Source organism: Erinaceus europaeus, chromosome 1 (assembly GCF_950295315.1).
Source record: "Erinaceus europaeus chromosome 1, mEriEur2.1, whole genome shotgun sequence".
NCBI classification, from domain to species: domain Eukaryota; kingdom Metazoa; phylum Chordata; class Mammalia; order Eulipotyphla; family Erinaceidae; genus Erinaceus; species Erinaceus europaeus.
Genome location: NC_080162.1, coordinates 115,340,641 through 115,357,756, shown reverse-complemented (window position 1 = coordinate 115,357,756; position 17,116 = coordinate 115,340,641). Strand labels below are relative to the sequence as shown.

Here is a 17,116-nt window from a genome sequence, read left to right as displayed (position 1 = left end):
TCTCTGTCTCTCTCTGTTCTCTATCACCTCTCTCCAATAAATTTAAAAAAGAAAAAGAAAAGCAAAATCAGGCTGGACTGAGGCTTACTGCTTCTAGGGTGAAGTAATTCTGTTACTTCCTTTTGGCTTTGATTGGCGTGAGACAGACCCTGACTGATAAGAATCCAAAGGCCCGGGCTGAATGAAAGTGGTCAATGGAGGGAGCACTGTGTGAGCCCTCCCTGATCTAAGGTGCATGCCCCACTGAGCTTGTGTGGCCGTTTTCTGTACACAAGCTGTGTGATCATTGCATGTTCTTCTATGAGCATACCCATCTTAATTATGCGTGATTTTAAAAAAAAGCTCCAAAATATGTAAAGTCTACTAGAAGTATTTTATTAATGATGGGGGAGGGAGGGAGTGAAGGAGGGGGGGATGAACTAAGGGGCCAGGCAGTGGCGCACCTGGTTAAGTGCACACAGTACAGTGTGCAAGAACCTGGGTTCAAGGCCCTGGTCCCCACCTATAGGGGGGAAGTTTCACAAGTGGTGAAGCAGGACTTTAGGTGCCTCTCTCCCTCTTAATCTCCCCCTTCCCTTTCAGTTTCTGTCTCTATCTAATAAGAAAAATAATAATTAAAACAATAACTGTATCTTAAAAAAGAGAGAGAACTCAGGCACATGAGATGATGGGGATCAACTTCAGGATTTGAGAGTCCAATGTTGTATTCACTGTGCCACCACCTAGGTCACTGTACAAACTATTTTTTTTTTTACCTCCATTGCTGGGGCTCTGCCTGCACTATGAATCCACTGCTCCTGGCAACCTTTTTTTTTCCTCTTCATTTTATTTGGTAGGACAGAGAGAGGGGAAGATAGAGAAGGAGAGAGAAAGATAGACACCTGCAGACCTGATTCACCACTTGTGAAGTGACCGGAATCCTTGAATGTGTCCTTGTGCTTTATACTATGTATGCTTAACCAGGTGCGCTACTGCCCAGTCCCTGAACAAATTATTTTATCATGTCAGTTCTCCTTTTAAAAATAATTAGATTTATTTTATTATTTATTATTGGATAGAGACAGAAATTGAGAAGGGAGGGGAGGATAGAGAGGGAGAGAGACAGAGAGACATCTGCAGACCTGCTTCACCACTTGTGAAGTTTTCCCTCTGCAGGTGGGGACCAGGGGCTCAAACCTGCATCCATGTGCACAGTAATGTGTGCACTCAACCAGGTGCGCTACTGCCTGGCACCCCAGCTCTACTCTTTATAAAGCCAGACCCCCGCTTCCTCCTCCTCCTCTTTTTCCTCCTCCTCCTCCTCTCCCTCCTCCTCCTTCTCTTCCTTCTCCTCCTACTATACCACCATTATCGTCTCTTTTTCCTCCTCATCCTCCCTCCTTGATTCTTGCCACCAGGGTTATCATTGGGGCTCAGTGCCTGTAAAATCCACTGTTCCCATTCCTTCTACCCCCTTCTCTTTGATAGAGGGTGAAAGGGAGAGAGGAGAGACACTTGCAGAATTGCTCCACCACAGATGACGCTTCCCCCTTGCAAGTCAGGACCAGAGGCCCTCACACTCTCTTGAGAGCACCACCACCTGTCCTTCACATCCTCATTCTGAAGCTTGCTTGACTGCCTCTATTGCCTACAGATCTCCCAACTTGTAAGTTGTCAGTGAGTCCTTTGTTTGTCATTCAGCTATTCTAGTGATCACTGGAGGGTGGTGGGGACCCTGAGCTCACAATGTTGGGGCCGTGACTGTGGCTAGGTCCAGGAGAAGCTACAGGGATGCAGGTGGAGGAGGAGGTCATACATTTGTCTGAGAGTCTCATTAGCTTGGCCTGGATGAGCAGACAACAGCCCCTGCCCTCTGTGTGGACAGTCCACAACTGGGCCTCCTCTCACAGGGCTAGAAACACAGAGGAGCAGCTCAGGGAAAGGCGTGGATTCCAGGCTCCATTTCATGGCCAGGGATCAGAAAGGCCAAAGGCCGCTGTGTCAGTCAGTCAGTGCTGGCTGCCATAAAACAGATGTGATGAATTGTACAGCAGAGGCTTATTCTCTTGTAGTTCTGGAGTCCGGAAGTCTAAGGTCAAGGTGCACCATGCCTTTTGCTGGCTTTTCCTGAGCCCTCTCTTTCTGACTTGCAGGTACAGAAAACTGTGCGTTTGACATGGAAACCTTTTTGCATAACCATTATGCTATGCTACCCCTAACCCCACCGCCACAGTGGCATTTAAAAGAACAGTTGTGGGAGCTGGGCGGCGGCTCACCAGGTTAAGCGGGTTAAGTATAAAGCACAAGGATCTGCACAAGGATCCCGGTTTGAGCCCCTGGCTCCGGCTCCCCACCTGCAGAGGGTCGCTTTACAAGTGTGAAGCAGGTCTATAGGTGTCTTTCTCTCCCTTTCTCTGTCCTATCCAACAACAACAGCAATAAAAATGACAACAACAACAAAATGGAAAAAAAGTGGCCATCAGGAGTGATAACCCTGGAGGCAAAAAAAATAAACAAATAAGTAAATAAAAATAAAAGAACAGTTGTAAACCTGCTGAACTCTGGATGGGTCTCCATGGCCATGCCAGCTGCAGGGTCTGTTCTGTGGGTCTGAGAGGACCACCCACCCATGGTCACTCTGGCCCTGGAATCCCTGGGGACTCTGGAGTGATAGTTGCCCCTGAGGGTGTGTGTCTGGCTGGGCCACCTGGGTTGGTGTACCCTGGGGACCCTGTTTGGGAGCTTGCAAATGAGTAACCTGCTCCCCCCCCCACACACACACACCCCTCCCCCCCCATCCAAACAGCTGGCTTCTTTTCCCAGTCTGAACTCTCCCAAGAGGACCTCAGCTTCCAGGAAGCCACTTCCAGGCATGCCTGTTTGTCCCAGCCCTAGCTGGCCTCCTAGCTGCGGGAGGGCTGGGGTGACAGTGATGTTGGCTGTGCCCCAGGCTCCCCTCCCTGAGGCTGACAGTGCCTCCTTCCTCCCAGGACTGACCCTCAGCTCCCCCATCCTGCCTGTCTGGGCCCCTTCAAGTGCAGCGTTTGTTGCCCCCTCTCCATCTCTGTTTATTTTTCCAGAACTATTTTTGACAGCCTGTCATTAGTCCATGTAAACCCTTCCTTTTAAGGCACCTGTGGCATTCTTGGGTGTGTGTGTGGGGGGGGGGTGGGGGGGTATAAAGTCTCCTCTGAGATTTCTACACAAGATCCAGTCTGGGGAGGTGGTTGAGGCAGGGTGTGCCTAGTAATATTTATTTATTTATTTTAGTTTCTTTATTGGGAATTAATGTTATACATTCAACAGTAAATGCAATAGTTTGTACATGCATAACATTTCCCAGTTTTCCATATAACAATACAACTCCCACTAGGTCCTCTGTCACCCTTCTTGGATCTGTATTCTCCCCATCCACCCACCCCAGAGTCTTTTACTTTGGTGCAATATGCCAATTCCAGTTCAGGTTCTACTTGTGTTTTCTTTTCTGTTCTTGTTTTTCAACTTCTGCCTGAGAGTGAGATCATCCCATATTCATCCTTCTATTTCTGACTTATTTCACTTAACATGAATTTTTCAAGGTCTAGCCAAGATCGGCTTCTTCTTCTAGCGTTTGCCCTTCTTCCGTAGCCAGTCAACAGCGTCAGGTTGAGCCTGATGTAAAGTTTCGAGACCTCCTTTGAATCTGGAGAGGTGGCAGTCGCTGACTATGTGGGTCATAGTCTGTCTGTAGCTGCAGGGGCAGTTCGGGTGTCTCTGGCTCCCCAGCGATGGAACATAGCAGCGCACCGGCCATGGCCTGTTCGATAGTGATTGAGGAGGGCCCAATCATAACGTGCTAGGTCAAAGCCGGGTTGACGTTTACAGGGGTCTGTGATGAGGTGTTTGTTCTTTACCTCAGCTGACTGCCAACTCTGTTTCCAAGAGTCTGGAACAGAGAAGTTCAGTGTAGGCATAGGAGACAAGATTGGATGACGAGACGTCAAGTGTTGGACAGGGTGGGCGAAGATATCCGCGTATACTGGCAGGTCCGGTCGAGCGTAGACGTGGGAAATGACCAATAAGAATGCGTTTGGCAAAGGACAGCCCCTCAACATTAAGTTGGAGGACTCGAAGAGCAGGACCAACAGCTTGAAAGCTGTTAGGAGCTGCTTGTTGCTGGCTTTGAAAGTGACTGGGATCCATGTGGATTCAGTCGGCTAGGAAGGATCGTCAGTTTCCCCAATGAATGGGTACTCACGGGATGCACCACGAGAAGGTCGATCCAATGCATCCCAAGATCGGCTGAAAATGGTGAAGTCACCATTTTTAATAGTTGAGTAGTATTCCATTGTAAATATATACAACTTGCTCAGCCACTCATCTGTCGTTGGACACCTGGGTTGCTTCCAGGTTTTGGCTATTACAAATTGTGCTGCTAAGAACATATGTGTCCACAGATCTTTTTGGATGGATATGTTGGGTTCCTTAGGATATATCCAGGAGAGGAATTGCAGGATCATAGGGTAGGTCCATTTCTAGCCTTCTGAGAGTTCTCCAGACTGTTCTGGACCAACTGACATTCCCACCAGCAGTGTAGGAGGGTTCCTTTGACCCCACACCCTCTCCAGCATTTGCTGCTGCTACCTTTTCTGATGTATGACATTCTCACAGGAGTGAAGTGGTATCTCATTGTTGTCAATATTTATTTATTTATTATTGGATAGAGATAGAGAGAAGTTTATAGAAGAGGAGATAGGGAAAGAGAGGGGCTGGGTGGTGGCACACCTGGATGAGCACACATGTTACACTGTACAAGGACCCTGGTTCGAGCCCTGGTCCCCACCTACAGGGGGAAAGCTTTGCAAGTGGTGAAGCAGTGCTGATGGCGTCTCTCTGTTCCTCTCTCTCTCTTTCTCTCTCTTTTTAAGATTTCAATTTATTAATGAGAAATATAGGAGGGGAGAGAAAGAACCAGACATCACTCTGATACATGAGCTGCTGGGGATTGAGCTCATGCTAGAGAGTCCAAAGCCTTATCCAATGCGCAATCTCCTGAATCACTGTTTCTCTCTCTCTCTGTTACCCTCTTCCTCTAGATTTCTGGATGTCTCTAATAAATAATAAAGACAGAGAGGGGGGAGAGAGAGGAAGAGGAAAGAGACAGAGACACCTGTAGCCCTGCTTCACCACTCATAAAGCTTCTCCCCTGCAGGTGGGGACCAGGGACTTGAGCCTGGGTCCTTGCATACTGTCATGTGTACTTAGCCAGGTATACCACTAGTAAGGGGTGTATCCATCTCTTATTCTCTATCTGGAAAATAAAAAAAGAAAAAGAGAGAGGGGGAAGAGAGGGCAAAATTTCACAGCACTGAAGCTTCCCTTAGTTTGGTGGGAGCCAGGTTAAAAACTGGATTGTGTGGTCCAGATAGGCAGCCTCTTAGGTGATTAATCTTGCTGGCTCACAAGAGTACATTTTAAACTTTAATTTTATATTTATTTACTTATTTATTTTTGCCACCAGGATTATTTGTGGATCTTGGTGCCTACACATTGAATCCACTGCTCCTGGCAGCCACTTTTTTTCTTTCTTTTATTTGATACAACAGAGAGAAATTGAGAGGAGATGGGAAGATAGAGCGGGAGAAAGTAAGAAAAACACCTGCAGACCTGCTTCAATCCTCATAAAGCGTGTCCTCTGTAGGTGGGGACTTGGGGTTTGAACCTGGGTTCCTTGCACTTGGTAATGTGTTCACTCAATGGGATACACCACTGCTCAGCTCTGGTTTATGATGATGGGGGCAGGGATTGAACCTGGGACTTTGGAGCCTTACGCAGGAGATTCTCTTTGCATCACCATTATGCTGTCTCCCCCACCGTTCATCAACTATTCTTTCTTTTTCTTTTTTTTTTTTTTTTTTAAGATTTTATTTATTTATGAGAAAGATAGGAGGAGACAGAAAGAACCACACATCACTCTGGCACATGTGCTGCTGGGGATCGAACTTGGGACCTCATGCTTGAGAGTCCAAAGCTTTACCACTACGCCACCTCCCAGACCACCTGTTTTTTTTTTTATTTAAAAAAAATTATTATCTTTATTTGTTTATTGGATAGATACAGCCAGAAATTGAAAAGAAAGGGGGAGATAGGGAGAGAGACAGAGAGACACCTGCAGCCCTGCTTCACCACTTGTGAAGCATTCCCCCTGCAAGTGGGGCCGGGGGCTCAAACCTGGGTTCTTGTGAACTGTAACATGTGCGCTCAACCAGGTGTACCACACCACCTGGCCCTATCGACTGTTCTTAACTCTTCATTCTTGTTAAGTGTAAAGAGACTGCATAAGAAAGATTTAAATGTTTATAAAAATCAGTAGGAGAACATCTCTATAGGTTCTGATGGGGAGCAGAGTTTGCTTGGGATTTTAAATCTAAGTGTAGAAATTGTGGACATGGGAAACCCGCACAAGTGCTTTGCATTTTCCTGGTTTGCTTGATCTAGGAGTGACCCAGAGAATCTTTTTTTTTTTTTGAGAATATTTTCTAGTGTTTCATAGGCAATCATGATGGGACACGTTTGTTCTTATCTCTCTGGGAAAAGCTGGCCTTGCAAAGGGCAGTCAATATCTGTGCCCCTTGGTTAGCGCTGGGGTGGGTTCTGGGACCAAGACCTGACCTCAGGCACCTTTGTCCTGTGTGAGTGCCAGTGCCTTTTGATTCAAGAGTTTCTTCTGAGGCAGGGGCTGCTACTTCTCCTAAATGCAAACTGTTAAATAAAATAGTTTGTCCTCTCAAATACAAACCACAAGCAAAAACAAAACCACACAGTTCTCACACAATCTTAGACACAGTTTGGCTTCTTTCTTTTCAAGTACATGTGATTTATTTAATTTAATTAATTTTATTTCCCCTTTTGTTGCCCTTGTTTCTTATTGTTGTTGTTATTGATGTCGTTGTTGTTAGATAGGATAGAGAGAAATGGAGAGAGGAGGGGAAGACAGAGAGGGGGAGAGAAAGACAGACACCTGCAGACCTGCTTCACCACCTGTGAAGCCACTCCCCTGCAGATGGGGAGCCGGGGGCTCGAACTGGGATCCTTACTCTTCTCCTTGCGCTTTGTGCCAAGTGCGCTTATCTGCTGAGCTACCGTCCGGCTCCCTGCTTTTTTTTTTTTTTTTTTAATAAAGTAATTTAAAGATGTAGAGAAAGACAGAAGGAGAGAGAGAGAGAGAGACTAGAGCACCCCTCAGTTCTGGCTTATGATGGTGCTGGGGATTGAACCTGAAAACTCAGAGCCTCAGGCACGAGGCCCTTCAAGTGCATGCGCTTTAGTTCTTTAGATTCTGCACATGAATACAACAATTGGGTAATTGTCTTTTTTCTTTTAAAGGCAACTCTTAATTTACTGCACAACAAATCTGCAGACATTACAGAATCAGCTCAATACGTCATTTTATTTCAACTGAACAGAGTCAATTCTTGTGTTTCATGTAAGTATGAAAGCAAACATTGCCATCCTTATGCTTTAATTTTCTAGAGGAGATAAGCACAGACTTTGCAGAAATGGCACAGTCTATGCCATTTCTTAAGACAGGCACACAGATGGGAGAGATCTATGAGACAGACAGATGGAGAGTTAAAGCTTTCACTTGCAATATATTTCAAATGTAAGCATGAAATATTATTCATCTGAAGTTTATATAAAAGAAGCCATTATTTAAAAGTTTATTTGAAGAGGCTGGCTGGTGGTGTGCCTGGTTGAGGGCACATGTTACAGTGCGTAAGGACCTGGGTTTGAGCCCTCGGTCCCCACCTGCAGAGGGAAAGCTTTGCGAGTGGTGAAGCAGGGCTGCAGGTGTCTCTCTGTCTCTATCATGCCCTTCCCTCTCGATTTCTGGCTGTTTCTATCCAGTAAGTAAAGATGATAAAAGAAATTAAATTAAAATAATCTTAATTTGAAAAGCATCACTTTTCACTGTTTCAAAGCTGTAATGTCATTGTATTCCATTTCTTCAGGTGCTAGAAACACTGAATGAAATCAATGACTATTGCTGGTCAGTTTCAAAGATGTAACCCTGTGAGGAGCAACAGGACATTATAAACATGAAATGGACTTTATCTGAATGTGAAATGCAACAGGATGCAGAGAAAGTCCATTCTAAGTTGAGTCGAAGAATATCTCACAAAGAAAGCACTGAAACTGTGGACGTGTAACTGTGTTGACTTTCAAACTCTGGTCACTTCTGTGGTCTAGGAGTGGTTAGTGTTCCCAGGTGTGGCCCCTAGATCAGCAGCACCACCTGGAGACTTGCTAGAAACACCCCTGTTCAGGTGTCATTTTAGAGCTGATGAATGAAAACCTCTGAGACTGAGGTTCTGCTATCTGTGTCTTCACAAAATTTAAAGTGTCTGAACTTGTGTGCTCTTCACTAACAGATTCTGGGCCGGAGCTCATTCTGGTAACAGTAAAAACAGTAATAGTCAAATGTCTTAAAGAAACAGTTTTCTCAGAAGTCTCTACCTGGATTGAAATCATTCTGAAATATACCTCAGGCCTATTCCTAGAGCAGCTCAGAATCCCCAAGATACTTCACAACTACAGAGAGGGTGGGGATTAAGTCTTTGAAGCAGTCAAATACTGCCCTCTGGTGTCAGGTGGGGAAATAACACAAGCGCTATACTATGGTTCTGTCCCCACGAAGTATTTAAACTATACTTACTGGGTGGCGGTAGATAGGATAATGGTTATGCAAAGAGACTTTCATGTCTGAGGCTCTGAAGTCTCAGGTTCTAACCCTCTGTTCCACTGTAATCCAGAGACGATCAATCCTCTGGTAAAAATAACTAACCAACTAAGTAAATAAACTGTACTTATTCTCAAAATGTCAAGTAATTCACAAAAAATTCTATAAGAGTAAATGTTTTGGGGAGTCAGGCTGTAGCGCAGCGGGTTAAGTGCAGGTGCCGCAAAGCACAAGGACCGGCATAAGGATCCCGGTTCGAACCCCGGCTCCCCACCTGCAGGGGAGTCGCTTCACAGGCGGTGAAGCAGGTCTGCAGGTGTCTATCTTTCTCTCCTCCTCTCTGTCTTCCCCTCCTCTCTCCATTTCTCTCTGTCCTATCCAACGACAACAACAATAATAACTACAACAATAAAACTACAAGGGCAGCAAAAGGGAATAAAAAAAAAAAAAGAGTAAATGTTTTGGATGTGCCCTCTAGTGGAAGTAATTGTATTGCTACTTCACATTGACTAAAGAGAGAAAAAGAACAGTTAGCTGATGCAGTGGCAGAACTTAAACTCAATGCTGTGAAAAAAGACCAGATAAAGTAGGTTTATATTGAATTTGCATTTTAACAAAAAAAATACACCGTGTGTTCATGGAAGAAAATGAATTAACATAAAAATAAGCTGTCCAATTCTTGATCATAAAATTCCAAAAGTCCATTTATTTTGTTTAGTTTTTTTATCCTTTTGTATTGAAATTAATGTGTGCTTTTAGAGAAACTTCTGTAAGCTAATTCTTAGTCCTTAAACAAATTCTTAGTGGTTAATAAAAGCTCCGCTATGGTATTGTTAACTGAAAGAAGGGAAGAAAGAAAGAAAGAAAGAAAGAAAAAGACCTACTCCCAAATGCTATATTTCAGAGCACAGTATATTGGGTAGCTGAGTCAGACCCTGGGTTCCATAGCAGAACATTAAGAATTGTACACTCTTCCCATATTTGGGAACTACTCTCTGTCCTGATCCAGCTTTCTAATCCTGTTTCCAATTCTGACACCATCTCCCCAGACAAAAACTTTGATCCACCTGCATGTTAGTTGTCAGGCTCAGGCAAAAATTAGTAAGGTCATGGACCCCCTTGAAATATACCTAAAATACTCATACTAGCTTTTTCCAAAATGGAGACCCCAAATCTCATCTGCTATATTCTTGCCTTTAGGTTCCTGACTATTAAACAATTTGTTCTGCTTTATATCTTAATGCTTTTTCAGCCACCAAGTTGCAGATGCTACCATGATGCCAAACTGATTTCCCTGGGCAGACAACCTCACCAATGTACCCTAGAACCCATCTCTCCAGAGCTCTATCCCACTAGGGAAATATAGAAACAGGCTGGGGGTATGGAGCCACCTGCCAATTCCCATGTCCAGAGAAGCCAGACCTTCCACCTTTTACACCCCATAATGATCCTGGGTCCATGCTCCCAGAGGGATAAAGAATAGGAAAGCTTTCAAGGGAGGGGATAGGATTATGGAACTCTGGTGGTTGAAACTGTGTGAAACAGTACCCCTCTTATCCTATGGTCTTGCTGATATTTTTATTTTATAAATAAATTAATAACAATAAAAAGACATGGCACTGTTTCCCCACCCCCAATCTGTAGGGAGACAGGTAGAAAAGTGTAGGAAATAATGGTATTTATATTTGGTTAAGTAAAAGAGGAGCTTAAACTAAAGCATATTTATGGAATTCTTCCTTTTTTATATATTTATTTATTCCCTTTTGTCACCCTTTTTTAATTGTAGTTATTATTGTTGCTATTGATGTCATTGCTGGATAGGATAGAGAGAAATGGAGAGAGGAGGGGAAGACAGAGAGGGGGAGAGAAAGATAGACACCTGCAGACCTGCTTCACCGCCTGTGAAGCGACTCTCCTGCAGGTGGGGAACCGGGATCCTTACGCTGGTCCTTGCACTTTGTGCCACCCGCGCTTAACCCGCTGCACTACCACCCGACTCCCATTTATGGAATTCTTCTATTTAAACAACTTAGTTGTGTGGGAGAGAGATAGTATTCATGGTATGCAAAGAGACTTACACCTGAGGCTCCAAAATCCCAGGTTCAAATCCCTACACCACACTAAAGCAGAGCTAGGCCAGGCTCTGGAAATATATATATATATTAGAAAACTGGAAAATAATCATTTGAAATATTTTCATCTAAATATTTTTTATTTGCGAGAGAAAGTTATATACAGAGAGAAAGATACAACAATCAGAACACTGCTCAGCTTTGGTTTATGGTAATGCAGGGGATTGAACTTGACTTGGGAGCCTCAGGTATGACAGTCCTTTTGCATAGCCACTGTGATATCTCTCCTACCCCTCTTTTTCATCAAGGATTATCTGGGGGTTTTGTGACTATGTGATCTCATAATTCCCAGTAAACTCTTCTAGAAAAATGGTGAGAGATAAACAGACTGACAGTGAAGGAAAGACACTACTGTAGTGTTCCACCATGTATAAAAGTTCTCATTTTGCAGTGGTGCTCCCATGTGGTGGCAGGGGGCTTGAACTCAGGTTTTCTGTATGGTAAACTATGCACTCTGCTAGGAGAATTATCCCTTTGCTACCATAGCTTATCCTGAGACTGCTTGATTCAACATAGAAACATCATGTTGCTGAGGAAAAAAACTCTAATTTTACCCTTCTTCCTCTTTCTTTCTCTCTTCCTCTCTTTCTTTCTTTCTCTCCCTCTTCCTATCTTCTTTTCTATTTTGTTTTCTAGGAAGAGAGAAATTGAAAGGGAAGGCAGAGATAGGGAGAAAGAGAGACATCTGCAGCCTTGCTTCACCACCCCTAAAATTCCCCCTTGCAGATGGGGACTAGGGACTTAAATCTGGGTCTTTGCTCATGGTAAAGGTCTGCTCAGCTGGGTACACCATCACCTGGCCCCCTTATTCTAATTTTCTTCCTTCAGGGTTATTGCTGGGGCTTGGTGCCTGCAATATAAATCCACTGCTCCTGGAGGCTATTTTTCCCTTTTGTTGCCCTTGTTGTTTATTGTTCTTGTAGTTATTATTATTGTTATCACTGTTGTTGTTATTGTTGGGTAGGACATAGAGAAATTGAGAGAGGAGGGAGAGGCAGAAAGGGGGAGAGAAAGATAGACACCTGCAGACCTACTTCACTGCCTGTGAAGTGACTCTCCTGCAGGTGGGGAGCCTGGGACTTGAACCGGGATCCTTATGCTGGTCCTTGTCCTTTGCGTTATGTGCGCTTAACCCTGTGCGTTACTGCCCGCCCCTGCTGGTGCTCACGTGGGTGGCCTTGCAACCGAGGTAGCCGCTGGCTTCCCTGTTGCAGATTCAAAGGATCACGCAAAAACAGAAAGGAACACCAGGGGAAATTCAGGTATGAACATCCAATTTATTCAGAAAAAGACAAGGCTTATATAGCAGAGTGGAACAAAGCACATTTTTCATATATGTCAGTAATCATAGGTTTCCAAAAGGTCAGTACCCTTATAGTGGGGAGGGCTAAGAACGATGGGATCTTTTGGTATCCCATCCTTTTGGTATCTCATCAATTAGTTGATCAGTTTCCATGAGGCAAGAGATGTTAATTAACCAAAGGTATTAAAAAAACATGGTGGTTAATCCAGCAGAGTGAGATAAAGCAGAGAAGGGCAGAGTATTGATGTAAGACATGATGATCAAAGAATGGGGAAATAACATGTGGGGGTCTCACTGTTGAGTTATTGGTAAGGCAGGGTGATGGAGTGTAGTTTGTATGTGATCAAAGACGGTGAACTCATAGTGAACTTTAAGTGAACTTTCAAGCAGGCAACCATTTGGTTTGTAGCAGGGGAATGAGTTAAGTGTTAGAGGGTGCAGGCCTCTGTGAAGCCTGGGAGACTGACAAGGGGGAACTAAGTCAGGAAAGCTTTTCCCTCCAAGCTCTATCCCTGAAAGGGAGAGACTGACAGGTGGGATTTCTTTCCAGACCTCCATCTCAAGGATGGGAGAGTTCTCCTATGCTCTACCATGCTTTCATATCATCCCACATGGTCCCCTATTCTAAAATTTTTAATGTGTTCAAATTGACTAAAACATTTTATTTATTAAAATAGAAGCATTGGCACACATAAATAATACCAAAATCAAACACATCACTATAAAATTTAAATTCATTTAAATAAGAATTTCTTTGAAGCTTAGGAAATTCAATATTTATTTACTTGCCAACTTGGGGCCTGGATCTCATGCTGCTTAACTTCACCACTCCAGCCGCTTTTTTGTTCAGATGGAGAGACAGGGTTTGTGTAAAGGGGTGTGTGGTTCGGGAAGTGGTACTGTGGATGAAGCATTGGACCCTCAAGCATGAGGTCCTGAGTTCAGTCCTCAGCATCGCATGTGCACAGTGATGCTCTTCTTAAAGGAGAGCTGAGGAGATAGCTCAGTTTGCTAGAGCATAAGGTTTGCATTCTTGAGGTACCAGGTTCAATCCCTAGCACTGTAAGGAGCCAGAGCTAAGTGGTATCCTAGTCTCTCATTCCCTCACTTTTTTTTTCCAACTTATTTTATTGGATAGAGACAGAGATAAATTGAGAGGGTAAAGGGAGATACTGAGGGAGAGAGATAGAGAGAAATTGAGATAGGTGGTCCAAAGGTGGTGTAGTGGATTCTCAAGCATGAATTCCTGAGTTCAATACCTGGTAGCACATACACCAGAGTGATGTCTGGTTCTTTCTCTTATCTTTCTCATAAATAAATAAATCAAGGGAGCTAGGCGGTAGTGCACCAGATTAAGTGCACATAGTGCAAAGCACAAGGACCCAGACAAGGATCCCTGTTTGAGCTCCCAGTTCCCCACCTGCATGGGGGTCACTTCACAAGTGGTGAAGCAGGTCTGTGGGTGTCTCTCTTTTTTTCTCTCTCTCTGTCTTCCCCTCCTCTCTGAATTTCTCTCTGTCCTAGATAATTAAAAAAAAAATGGAGCAGCATCTGCATCTCTCTCCTCTCCTAGTCAACTAAGAATAACAAAGAAGATCACTTGAGAACACAACAAGACAAGACTCAGAATACTTTGGGAACCCACCAAGTCACAGGTGAGTGCAAGCACATGTGGCTCGTGGACAGAGAGGGGCCTATGGAGAGATTCCTGGGGCTAAAAGCCCGTATCTACTCAGGATCGACTGGTAACAGTCCGCAGTTTGCCAGTTGAAGCACCACCTTTGGTCTGAGATTTATTAACAAATAAACTGCTGATGAGAAGAGAGGATCCCCTAAGGCTCAACAAATGCAACTGTGAGTCTCCATTGCTATTGTCCCTGGAAGCTGGAGCAGCAGCAGGGAGGCTCTGTGCTGATATTGGGGGCAGAGACTTGATCGGGCAGCTCAGGAGAAGACATATGCTCTCAGTGGTCTGTAAATGGGGCAGACTTTCCACATTTGTTCTCCTAAGAAATTCAGAGACACATTGGATAATTGCTCAGAACCCATAGAGTACAAATAGGATTTCTTTAGAAACTCATAGGGCCAAGTACTGCTTCCCTTCTTGGTTTGGACTGCTGTCAGAGAAGGTGAATTGGGCCTGGGGCTTTGGACCCTTGGGGCATGGAAGTCTCTTTGCATAACCACTGTGCTATCTCTTCCCCACCCTGTTTTATCTCTAGGAGTGAGTATTAAGCTGAAAAATCTATTTATAGTTAAAAAGCCCAAAGTCTCCTGTAGTTTGCAGGGAAGATAAAGAACAAAAGATGGTTTAACAGTCACCATGCTTCACCTCAAGGATTGAGACAGCATTGAAACAATTGTTAATTTCCACAACTGTAAACCCTTAAGTACCTTACTTAGACACAAGTCAATCCAGGCAAGTTTGATTAGTGGATTTTGGATTGAATAGTACTGAGAGAGGAACCCCATATAGTACACTATATACAAGAAGAAACATTGGAGAAATGAACCAGGACAAAAACCAAGAAAACCCCCCCCAAAGGTAGAAGCACATAAGAATGAGGACAAGATCCAAATATTAACAGAAGTATTAGTCACAAGAATGAGGAAAGAGTTTGAAAGTAATATCAGAAATGGAGAAACAGCAAATGAGACTCTGAAAGAAAACACTAACTATCTCAAAGTGATTAGAGAGCTGAAAGCTGAAATAGCTGAGCTAAGAGTACAACTAGCTGAACAAGCTAATACAGTATCTGAACAGGGTAATGAAATAGATGAGCTACAGAAAACAACAGAGTGGAAAGAGACTAGAATAAGTGAGGCAGAAAACAGAATTAGCAAGACTGAGGACAAATTAGAGAAAACTAAGAAAGAAGTAAGAGGTCCCAAAAAAAGATTAAGAGATGCTGAAAACAAGAGACATATGGGATAACTTCAAAAGAAGTCATATACACATTACTACCTTACCAGAGAAAGGAAGAGAAGGAGGGTAAGAAAGAATTCTACAGGACATAATAGCTGAGAAGTTCGCTACTCTAGACAAGATGAAAGGCATAAAGGTTCAAGAATCCCAGAGGGGCCCAAACAGAATTAACCTAGACTTAAAGATACCAAGATACATCATATTTAGAATGGAAAGGAATAAAGATAAAGAAAGGATACTGAAGGCTGCAAGAGAAAAACCTAGAGTTGCTGGGATAGCCTGAGGGTACTTCTTCCCGAGCTAGTGCTCTCTGGGTTGGAGAGAACTCAACTGGAGCCGATCTAGGCTGCTGCGTGGGAGAGGGATCAGGAACTCGTGCTGCACTAACTTCGTAGGAGATACACTCTGGAACTCTCGGAGCCGGAAAGCAATTTCCAAGTGTCTTTAATCAGAAGAGCAGCTGTTTTTATACTCTCCAAGTAGGGTGGAAACAGGATGTGATATAGAGAGGGTGGAGTGAAAAGTGACGGTGAAAATCAGAGTGTGACAAGGAGAGGATCAGGGTGTGACAAGGAGAGGGGGTGGAGCAGGTGAGAATTCTACCACTAAACCACCAATGCCCTGGAGGGAGTGTGGTGCTTTATGTAAATGTAAAAGTGATTTATGTAAATAGACCAAAGCTTTGAATGGGATTAAATCTATCCCTATATAGGCATATGGTTAAGCAGAAGCCAGGGGGAGCTGGCATACTATCCAACATAGAGTCACCTACAGAGGAAAACCCATAAGATTAGCAGCAGACTTCTCTACACAAACACTACAGGCCAGAAGAGAATGGCAAGATATCTATCGAGTACTCATTGAGAAAGGCTTTCAACCAAGACTACTGTATCCTGCTAGACTGTCATTCAGACTAGAAGGAGGCATAAAAACCTTCTCAGATAAGCAACAGTTGAAGGAATCAACTATCACCAAGCCTGCCCTGCAAGAAGTTCTAAAAGATCTCTTATAAACAATCACATCATCATAAACATGTCATATATCAGAACACTGTAAAATTGTAAATAACAGAATTAAAATATCTTCATTCTATAATATTAATAAATATTAATGGCCTGGATTTACTTATTAAAAGGCACAGAGTAGGAAGATGGATCAGAAAACGCAACACAACCATATGTTGTCTGCAAAAATCCCACCTAACTCAACAAGACAAACACAGATGTAAAGTGAAAGATGGAAAACTACCATACAAGCCAATGGCCCACAAAAAAAGGCAGGGGCAGCTATTCTCAATCTGACACAATAGAGCTTAAATTTTTTTTTAAAGAAAAGATAGGAATGGACATTATTTAATGTTCAGTGGATCAGTCAATCAAGAGATCTTAAGGATTATTAACATCTGTGCACCCAATGAAAGACCATCTAAATACATCAAACATCTACTGAAAGAGGTACAACTATTAACAGCAACACAGTAATAGTAGGGGATTTCAACACCCTTTGCATGTTAGACCAGAAATTATCAAATACTTAGAGGGAAATATTGGCAGAACTCTTTTCCACCTAAATTTTAAAGGCATCTTCAATGAAACAAATCCAGTTACAAAAATAAAAAGTTGAACAAAAAACTCAAAGCAGAACTTGGACTGGGTCTGGTCTATTGCACCAAAGTATAGGACGCTGGGGGAGGGGAGAGGGCTCAGGTCCTGGAACATGACAACAGAGGAGCACCTAGTGGAGGGTTAAATTGTTATGTGGAAAACAGAAATGTAAACAGGGGTAGATGGCATAATGGTTTTTCAAAGAGACTCTTATTCCTGAGGTTCCAAAGTCTCAGGTTCATGGTGAATTCACCTTCTTCACCCCATCTTGGATGGGGGTTGAAGATATCATGTTAAGTGAGATAAATCAGAAACAAAAGGGTGAATATGGGATGATCTCCCTCATAGGCGGAAGTTGAAAAACATGATCAGAAGGGAAAACTCTAAGAAGAACTTGGGACTGGACTTGGTGTATCGCACTAAAGTAAAGGACTCTGTGATGGGAAGGGAGGG

General features: G+C 43.5%; 1 long non-coding RNA gene across 1 annotated transcript; it reads left to right on the top strand.

The window, feature by feature from the left end:
* Nucleotides 1-1,493: 1,493 nt before the first annotated feature.
* On the top strand, nucleotides 1,494-8,752 carry LOC132541986 (uncharacterized). The gene is made up of 3 exons (XR_009553105.1): nucleotides 1,494-1,645; nucleotides 7,345-7,444; nucleotides 7,971-8,752. It is a non-coding gene; the product is annotated as an uncharacterized LOC132541986 (long non-coding RNA).
* Nucleotides 8,753-17,116: the final 8,364 nt, after the last annotated feature.